Source organism: Mus pahari, chromosome 4 (assembly GCF_900095145.1).
Source record: "Mus pahari chromosome 4, PAHARI_EIJ_v1.1, whole genome shotgun sequence".
NCBI classification, from domain to species: Eukaryota; Metazoa; Chordata; class Mammalia; order Rodentia; family Muridae; genus Mus; species Mus pahari.
In genome coordinates, this window is record NC_034593.1 from 68,449,325 (window position 1) to 68,458,165 (window position 8,841).

Sequence of the window (8,841 nt, forward strand, 5' to 3'; positions counted from 1 at the left end):
CTCACTTTGTAGACCAGGCTGGCCTCAAACTCAGAAATCTGCCTGCCTTTGCCTTCCAAGTGCTGGGATTAAAGGCGTGCACCACCACCGCCCATGTATAAGAGGAGTTTGACTTTCTGATCCAGAACTACCAATCAATACATCTTTCAGTTCCATCAAGTTTCTTTTATTTTTCTATAGTAATAAATAGAATCCCATTGTGCTTATGCACCAAATTTCCATACTCCTCTTATGTGTTCATCATATTAAGAACAGATAGATTAATTCTACCTCCCAATTACCTCCTACCTAAACAGAGCTGTAAGGAAATAGATGTGATGGCATCTCTTTAGTGTGCTTTTGGTAAATTTATATGAGTGGTCTATCTGGTTTGTAACAGTAGTTCATTTTTGCCATGTTTGTGTGGGGGAGGGAGTTGGTCAGGCTTTGGCAGAGCCTCTCAGTGAACAGCTAGTCCAGGCACATGCCATTAAACACTTCTTGGTATCAGCAATGCCATCTGGGATTGTTATCAGCAGATGGGATGGATGCCCCGGTGGAGCAGTCTCTGCACGGCCTTTCTTTCAGTCTCTGCTCCACTCTTTCTCCCTTTTGGGGGGTTTTTGAATAAAGTTCTCCCTATTGTGTCCTGGGAAACTCTTGAGTCCCTGGCCTCTGGGACTTTCTAGTGACTATTCCCAGTTCCTCCTCCACCAGTGCTACATACCCATTTTCAAATTCCCGACCCTCTGTACTTCTCCCTCATCTCCTCCCACATCTCAACTGGTTCTACCTTTTCCCTCCCCCCTCTTTCCCTCCCATATGCTACTCTCCCTCTACTTCCCAGAAATTATTCTCTTCCCGCTATTAAGTATTACTGTAGCATTCACACTTGGGTATGATCTTCTTTCTTGTTGAGTTTCATATGGTCTATGAGTTGTATCATGGGTATTCTGAGTGGTTTTTTTTTGTTTGTTTGTTTGTTTGTTTTTTGCTAATATCCACTTATCAGTGAGTACATACTATGTGTGTTCTTTTGTGACTGGGTTATCTCACTCAGGATGATATTTCCAACTTCTATCCATTTGCCTGGGAATTTCATGAAATCATTGTGGTTTTTCTTTTCCTTTCCTTTCTTTTCTTTTCCTTTCCTTTCTTTTCTTTTCTTTTCTTTTCTTTTCTTTTCTTTTCTTTTCTTTTCTTTTCTTTTCTTTTTACCTTTGGTATTTTCTTTATTTACATTTCAAATGTTATCCCCTTTCCAGGTTTCCCCTTCTGAAACTCCCTATCACATACCCCTCCCCCTCCTTCTATGGGGGTGCTCCCTCACTCAACTACCCACTCCCTGCCTCCCCACCCTGGCATTCCCCTACACTGGGGCTTAGAGCCTTCACAGGACAAAGGGTCTCTCCTCCCATTGATGCCTACAAGGCCATCCTCAGCTACATATGTGGCTGGAGCCATGGGTCTCTACATGCGTTGCTCTTTGGTTGGTGGTTTAGTCCCTGGGAGCTCTGGGGATTCTGGTTGGTTGATATTGTTGTTCTTCCTATGGAGTTCCAAACTCTTTCAGTTCCTTCATTACTTTCTCTAACTCCTGGTTTGGGAACCCTGTACTCAGTCCAATAGTTGGCTGCAAGCATCTGCCTCTGGATTTGTGAGGCTCTGGCAGAGCCTACTCCTTTGCTGAGTGAGGTAACTCACGTCATAATTTGTAAGCCACTCTAAGTTAAATCCTCCAGCAGCAGATCCACTGATAAAAGGGATCTGCCACCTGAAACAGGGGGTCTCTGCTACCTACATTGGCCTCCTCATCTCCCTGCCCCCTCACTTCAAAGATATTCAGCTGGAAGTAGTTATAAAGAGTCCTTGCCCCAGATCCCTGGATTTGGGTGTCTGGAGTTAGTTATTCTAAGTTGTCTTTCTGTGAGATTTTGAAATGGTGATAATTTGAACAGGGAGGAAATAGCTAAAATTGATTGTGTAGTCATTATTTCATTTGGTACAGATCTTTACAATAGTTACTAAGTTGAAGTCATAATTTCTTATTTCGGTACAAAATTTATTTTAATGCAGAATCAAGGTTTTCACTGGTACAAATTTCTTCTATTGATACAAAAGTTTTAAAAGGCTTGGACCCAGTCCTTCTGTAAACGCCATTACAAACTGATCTGAGATTATTAAGCCTATGAGTTAAGGGCCAGATAGCAAATCCATGGCCCTGAGTTTATTGTTAGGGTGTTTTCAAGATATTTTAATTAGAAGCAGCTCAGAATAGTTAACAGATAACCATCCAGATTACTTCATATATAGAGAGATAGTTTTCAAAAAACTTTAGAAAAACCACAGAATGTGATGTTTAATGTTATTTATTCACTTCTTTTTGAGACATATTTGCTCCTAACAGTTTCTCATTCTTGCATTCAAAGAAGCAGCTGAGCATCTCTACCTTCAGTTAAGGTTGTATGTACATTGTGGCTAGGTGGCCACTGGGTAGAAATTGCCTATTTCTCCTATATACCTGTACCACTCATGAGAGGACATAAGTTATAGGCTAGGACAGCTTAGTTCTGCAGAGACAGAATAAGCTAGTCCTTAATAATTATTGTTTTTCAAGCCTGTCAGAATATCCTGTATGAGAAGGCTGAAGACTATCGCTCCAACTTCCTGACTTACTGGGGCTGTATAGGTAGGCAGCTGCCTCTATCATTCATCTCAGTTATGGAAGCTGTGTTAGGCTTCCTATATTTTTCAGATAATATTGGTTATTCTTTGATTTCTGAAAGGGTTGAAAGACTAGTTATAGTCTCATAACCAACCCATATTATTTAACATTGGGAAAAATATATTTGAGAAGATAGTTTTCACATAGTATGCAAGATAACCAGAGTATATCATATGGATTTATAAGCCTTTTTAAAATTAGGATAGATAACAGAGTGTTCTATTTAATTGACAAAAATGATGGACTGGGTGTCAGGTGTATTTTGTACTTTGTAAATAACAAAATGATTATAGTTATACTCGGCTTATATTTGAAAGAAAAGTTGTTTTTATTGGTCAGAAAGGTGAAATATGGCAAAACCTTCCCCTAATGAATAAAGATTTCAGGGGACCAATCACTGGGCAAGGAGTAGGCGGGACTTCTAGGTTGGACAGAGGAAGCAGGAGAGGGGAGTTGGCTGGATGTGAGATGTGGAGGCCAAAATGTAGCTAGCAGAGACCCCCATTTCAGGCGGCAGACCCGTTGGTATTTGCTACCAGAGGATTTACCTTAGAATGACTTACAAACTAGGATGTTAGTTATTGCGCTCAGCGTTTGAGTTACCTGTAGAGTCTGAAATAAGTTTGTGTGGTGTTTTCCTTCACACGGCAACTCAACTCTGCTCCAGAGAGAAAGGTACACAGCAAGGCATGGGTTTGTGAGAAGTGCAACCCAAAAGGCCATGGGAATTTGGAAGCGTGGATTGCTTTTTAAATAGTTCAATGCAACAAAGAATCCCTCAAAATTCTTCTGATACTTTATTTACTTTCATTTCATGTATTGTCTAACCACATAAAAAATATGAATCTCAAAATCTCAAAAAAATTTATAATTTTTATATAATTTGATATTATGTATCTCAAAATAATTAAGGAATTGTTCTCACGAGAACCTCAGACAACAGAGGATGAGACTGCAAAAAAATTCATTAAAAGAAAATGAGCATGAATAATACGAGTTAAAGTGATGTAATTCGTTTGCTATTGTGTGATTTTTAAATTTTTCCTCTTTCTTGTCCTCCTGGGGTTTGAGGGAAGGTTATATTTTCTTTCCATTCTTTTCCTTACTATTTTCATCAAACTTTTGAGAATTGTCATTAGATTTTAAAAATGCCAATTATCCAATAAAATTTTATCATTTGTATGTGGAATAAAAGTATTATACTTCTTACATTTGCCGGTCCGTGTGTGTAACATGCAGCGATCATGGCCAGCCCTCTGGAACTCAACAACGGCACCAAGATGCCCACCATGGGACTGGGCACCTGGAATTCCCCTCCTGGCCAGGTGACTGAGGCCGTGAAGTTTGCTATTGACATGGGGAACCACCACATTGACTATGCCCAGGTATACCAGAATGAGAAGGAGGTGGGAGTGGCCCTCCAGGAGAAGCTCAAGGAGCAGTGGTGAAGTGCCAGGATCTCTTCATTGTCAGGAAGCTGAGCTGTGGTGCACGCTCCAGAACAAGAGCATGGTGAAAGGAGCCTGCCAGAAGACACTGAGTGACCTGCAGCTGGACTACCTGGATCTCCATCTTATTCACTGGCCAATGGGCTTCAAGCCTGGGCCCGACTAATTCACACTGGATGCCTCAGGAAACATGATTCCTAGTGACACCAATTTTGTGGACACTTGGACGACTATGGAACAACTAGTGGATGAAGGTTTGGTAAAAGCAATTGGTGTCTCCAACTTCAACCCTCTTCATATTAAGAGGATCTTGAACAAACCTGGCTTAAAATATAAGACTGCAGTGAACCAGACCGAGTGCCACCCATACCTAAATCAGGAGAAGCTGATTGAGTACTGCCATTGCAAAGGCCTCATGGTGACAGCATACAGTTTCCTTGGTTCTCCTGACTGGCTCTGGGCCAAGCCTGAAGACTGGTCTCTCCTGAAGGATCCCAGAATCAAAGCAATTGCAGCCAAACACAATAAAACTATAGCTCAGGTTCCCCATTCAGAGGAACTTGGTAGTGATCCCCAAGTCTGTGACACCTGTGCACATTGCTGAGAATTTTAAGGTCTTTGACTTTGAGCTGAGCAGCAAGGACATGACCACTCTACTCAGCTACAACAGGAACTGGAGGGTGTGCACCTTTATGAGCTGTGCCAAACCCGAGGATCATCCCTTCCACGGGCAAGTCTGAAGCTGCGGCAGGCAGATACCTGCTCCTCCTCAAGCAGCTTACACCTGCTCTTTCTGCCTCATCTGCCCTTGCAAGTGTTCTGTGCCCTGTGTCCCTCTGCACTGGGTGGCACCTTGCAAACCAGATGATGAGAGTTAGATAACTTGATGTAGAATTTGGAGGGCACTACCAGGAGCTGAGGCGTTTCTTCCAGACTTTCTTGGTCTTTCTTCTTACCCACCTGGAGAACTTTAACACGAGTACCCTAGCCAACCAAAGAGAAGCAAGACTTATAGCCCAAGTCATGCCACTAAGACTTAAATTTGAGTGCTTAGAACTGTAATCCGTTGGGTCATACTTTTCCTTGCCTCAAATAAAAAATGCTTTTGTGAGAAAAACTACTTCATCCAAAAAATTTGAAAATTTATATTCTTTTAAATATGTATTGTTTTATTAGCAAAAATTTAAATTTCAAAATTTAGTTTTTCTACAATGAATTAGGATTACATTTTAAGATATTTATTAGACATAAAATATTTTACTATCTTCTATACAGTACATATAATTCCAAGCATAGTTTTTAAAAATATTTCATTAATAGCATTACATATTTACATATTATCATTGCATTCATTCATATTTGTTTAGCTAGATAGGATAGGATTGGTCAAGCATCTAGTACACAGGTGGATCAAAATTCTCTTTCAATAGTTGAACTTCTGTTACAACATTTTCCATAATTCCTTTAAAAACTAATTTAGCTAATTTTAACACATTTTGTGGCCTATTAGCTTTGAGGTAAGTTTGTCTATCTTTAGGGAATTTTTTGTTTTTGTTTTTGTTTTCAACAATCACGCCTGTGCTGCACATCCATGTCTATTCCATTTCAGGGAATGCTCTTTTTGATGTACTGAACCTACAATGTTTTTTTGCCTATTAGAAAGTATACATCAAGATTTATATTTCTTTTTTATAATTTTTTTCTATTTCAAAGGCTTTATTAAATATTTTGATGACAAATCATCAGCTATGTCTTGACTGATGTAGTTAAATATTTCAAAAGTGATGGCTTACCTTATTTTTTATAATTCTAGGTTCTTTGTCATAATTTGTTTGACATTTGACTAAACAGACTAGCATTTTATTAAATTATTCCTGTTATGAATGCCAACTGTGTTCCTTATTTATTTAAAAATATCTCATGATACTCAGTGGAAAGCAACTTCTGTTTAAATCTTTGAAACTCATCAGCACTCAGATTCCACCTACCACCTTCCAACATCCTCTGAGTGTTCTTGTAAACATCCTCTGTGTTTGTGGTAAAGGCAGCGAAGTCTAGACCTTGGACATGACCTTTCATTGTTACTTTTACTTTCAGAGATCCTTGTTCCCAGAGTTGAAGGGGCACACATGTACTACTTATATTAATAATTTTTGAGGCTTTATGAAATGTTGTTATTGTCTATAAAGTAACAATTTTAGAGCAACTAGTTCAGTTTTGTAAATAAGACAATTTTTATTTTAGTTTTTAATGTAAATTTTTCAATAGATAATTATGTAGACAATAATGAATTGGATTATTCCTATGATATCTTGCAATTGCAACATTGTGTACAAATTGCCAGGCTGGTCTTTATTGTACATTGTAGGGCTCAGAGTTCACTAAGATTCATTATTTCTTTTCTCCTCCAATAGTGTTCGTGCAGGAAGCAATATGAAGGCTAACCTATAGGCTATATTCCTTGGGTTTAATGACTCAAATATCAAACATCTTTGGCAACAGGGTCTTGATCAAATCTGGAGGATAACCACAAACATTGTAAACAGAATGTAATATACTGCAGTTTATGAGGCAGGATTCGCCAGTAAGTCCAGAAAAGGTATCACTGTTGCTGACATTGGACTTTATATGTGTTATTATGTGGTACCTGGCAGCACAGTTACCTTGGTTAAGGTAACTCAATATAAACTCTTTTTATATGAATTTATTAATGTATTTTAGGGATCTTTTATTAGAGTGGTACATCAACTTCCATATGATTTTTTCAACTGGTCTTTAATGTTGGTTATTCTTCTCTGTATGCTCATCCTCTATTTTGTGATTCTATCAACTGATTCAGTTTATCACCTTTTGTGATTTTACCTCTGACCTTATAAAACAACATGGTTTATCACCCCTACATTGAATGTTCCCCTCACCTCTAACCATACCTACCTATGAATTTCCTGATGCCTGTGAATATTCCATGTTCTAGTGGAGGGGACAAATTCTGAATGTGTGGGTGGCATATGAAATGCATAGTGAGTTTAAGGGGAAAAGAAGGATAGAAAGTTGGAAGGATGAGGAAAGCAAGATGCATCTGAGAGATGTAAGGGTGGGGTGAATATGATCCAAATATATTGTAAGCTTTTATCAAGGCACTATTGAAATCAAAACTTCAAAACTATCAAAATGACAAAGTTTGTGAATAATCTACTTATGGTAAAGAGTGTTAATAAACTGATCTTAAAAAGAAACATTATGGTTGAACTTTCTGTATTTTTATTCTTAATATCAACTTTATATATTTTATGATATTAAATTTTCTTTTATTACCCTATGTTTTTAAAATGCTCTTATTTTATTTAGAAAGCATGTGAAGATGCACTATACCCACATTTGGCATTTGGAAACTTAAGAACACATGTTTCAGAAGAGAAGGAAAATATTTTCGCATCTGTTGTTTCTTTTCAGTCATTTGCTTAAGAAGTAAGTAAAACTTTGTTGCCATTTATTTGATAATTTTCACTGATATTTTTACAATTGGTAATTTGGGAGTGAGGTTTTGGTATTTCACTTATGGGTATAATTTGTTTCACATATAATTAATATGTTTATCATTCTACAAAGTATTTATATTAATGTTATTTTCAACATATATGCTTTGCTATGTTTAGGAAAATCAATACATTTATTTATATCAGGCTCTATGATCAATTTCATAAATTTTGTTATGGAAACAAAGGTTGGATTTTCGTGGGTTGTTGAAATGGCTGACTTCTTGATTCCTATGACATTGGCATTAGAAGTGAAAAGCTTAGAGACTGATTACCTAAAAACCTTATGGTATGCAATGCATAAATACATCTTTAGCAGTACACAGTTGCTGTAAATATCATATATCCAACATGAAACTCTTAAAAATATGCAGGTTAGCAAGTATAAAGAACACTAGTTTGATGATATAGCTATTATTAGTTGTTACTGCTATTTTTTATTATCAGATAATTGAATAGTACATTACATTTTAAAATTAAATTAGTAGATTCACACAGAAAGCAGTAATGTAATAACATTTTATTTGAAAAATAATAATAAACATGACATATGGCAGAGCATATTTATTCCACACCATGCAGTGAAGAACTTATCCATAACCACTTGCTTTAGACTAGTCAGTAGCAATCACAATTTAGTTGAGTCAATTCAACATGCATCACAAAGTGTATTTTTCATTGATTTTTATTTTTAGTTGATGAAAAATGTATTAGGTTTAGTCTGTATATATTTATGTTCTCTTCACATTCTTGAAAGTTGGAATTGTTCATTGTCCTTCAGGAGTCTTTGGCTATGTCAAACTGCTCATTTTTGGTTTCCATTCTTTGCTAACTTCACGGATATATACATGAAAGATGTAAAAGAAGTGAGAGTGAATGAAATACAGACGCATCAAGCATAAAAAAACTAGGTTTCCAGTTCAGGGAAAAACGTCCAAGCAAAGATGAAAGGCACAACACAGAGAACAAACAAAAAATGATGAAAATATTGTCAGGGCCAATGCTCATAACTTCATGTAGGAACTCTAAATAAATAGATGCTTCATTCAAATTTAAATTTTACCAAGAGTGAAGTCTTTTAAATACCATATTAACTCTGAGACAACATTCAGAGAAGAATACAATTTCTATGATAGAACCTTCCATGTGGCAC

General features: G+C 37.1%; 1 pseudogene; it reads left to right on the forward strand.

Annotated features, from left to right (window-relative positions):
- Positions 1–3,948: 3,948 nt before the first annotated feature.
- On the forward strand, positions 3,949–4,892 carry LOC110320715 (annotated as a pseudogene).
- Positions 4,893–8,841: the final 3,949 nt, after the last annotated feature.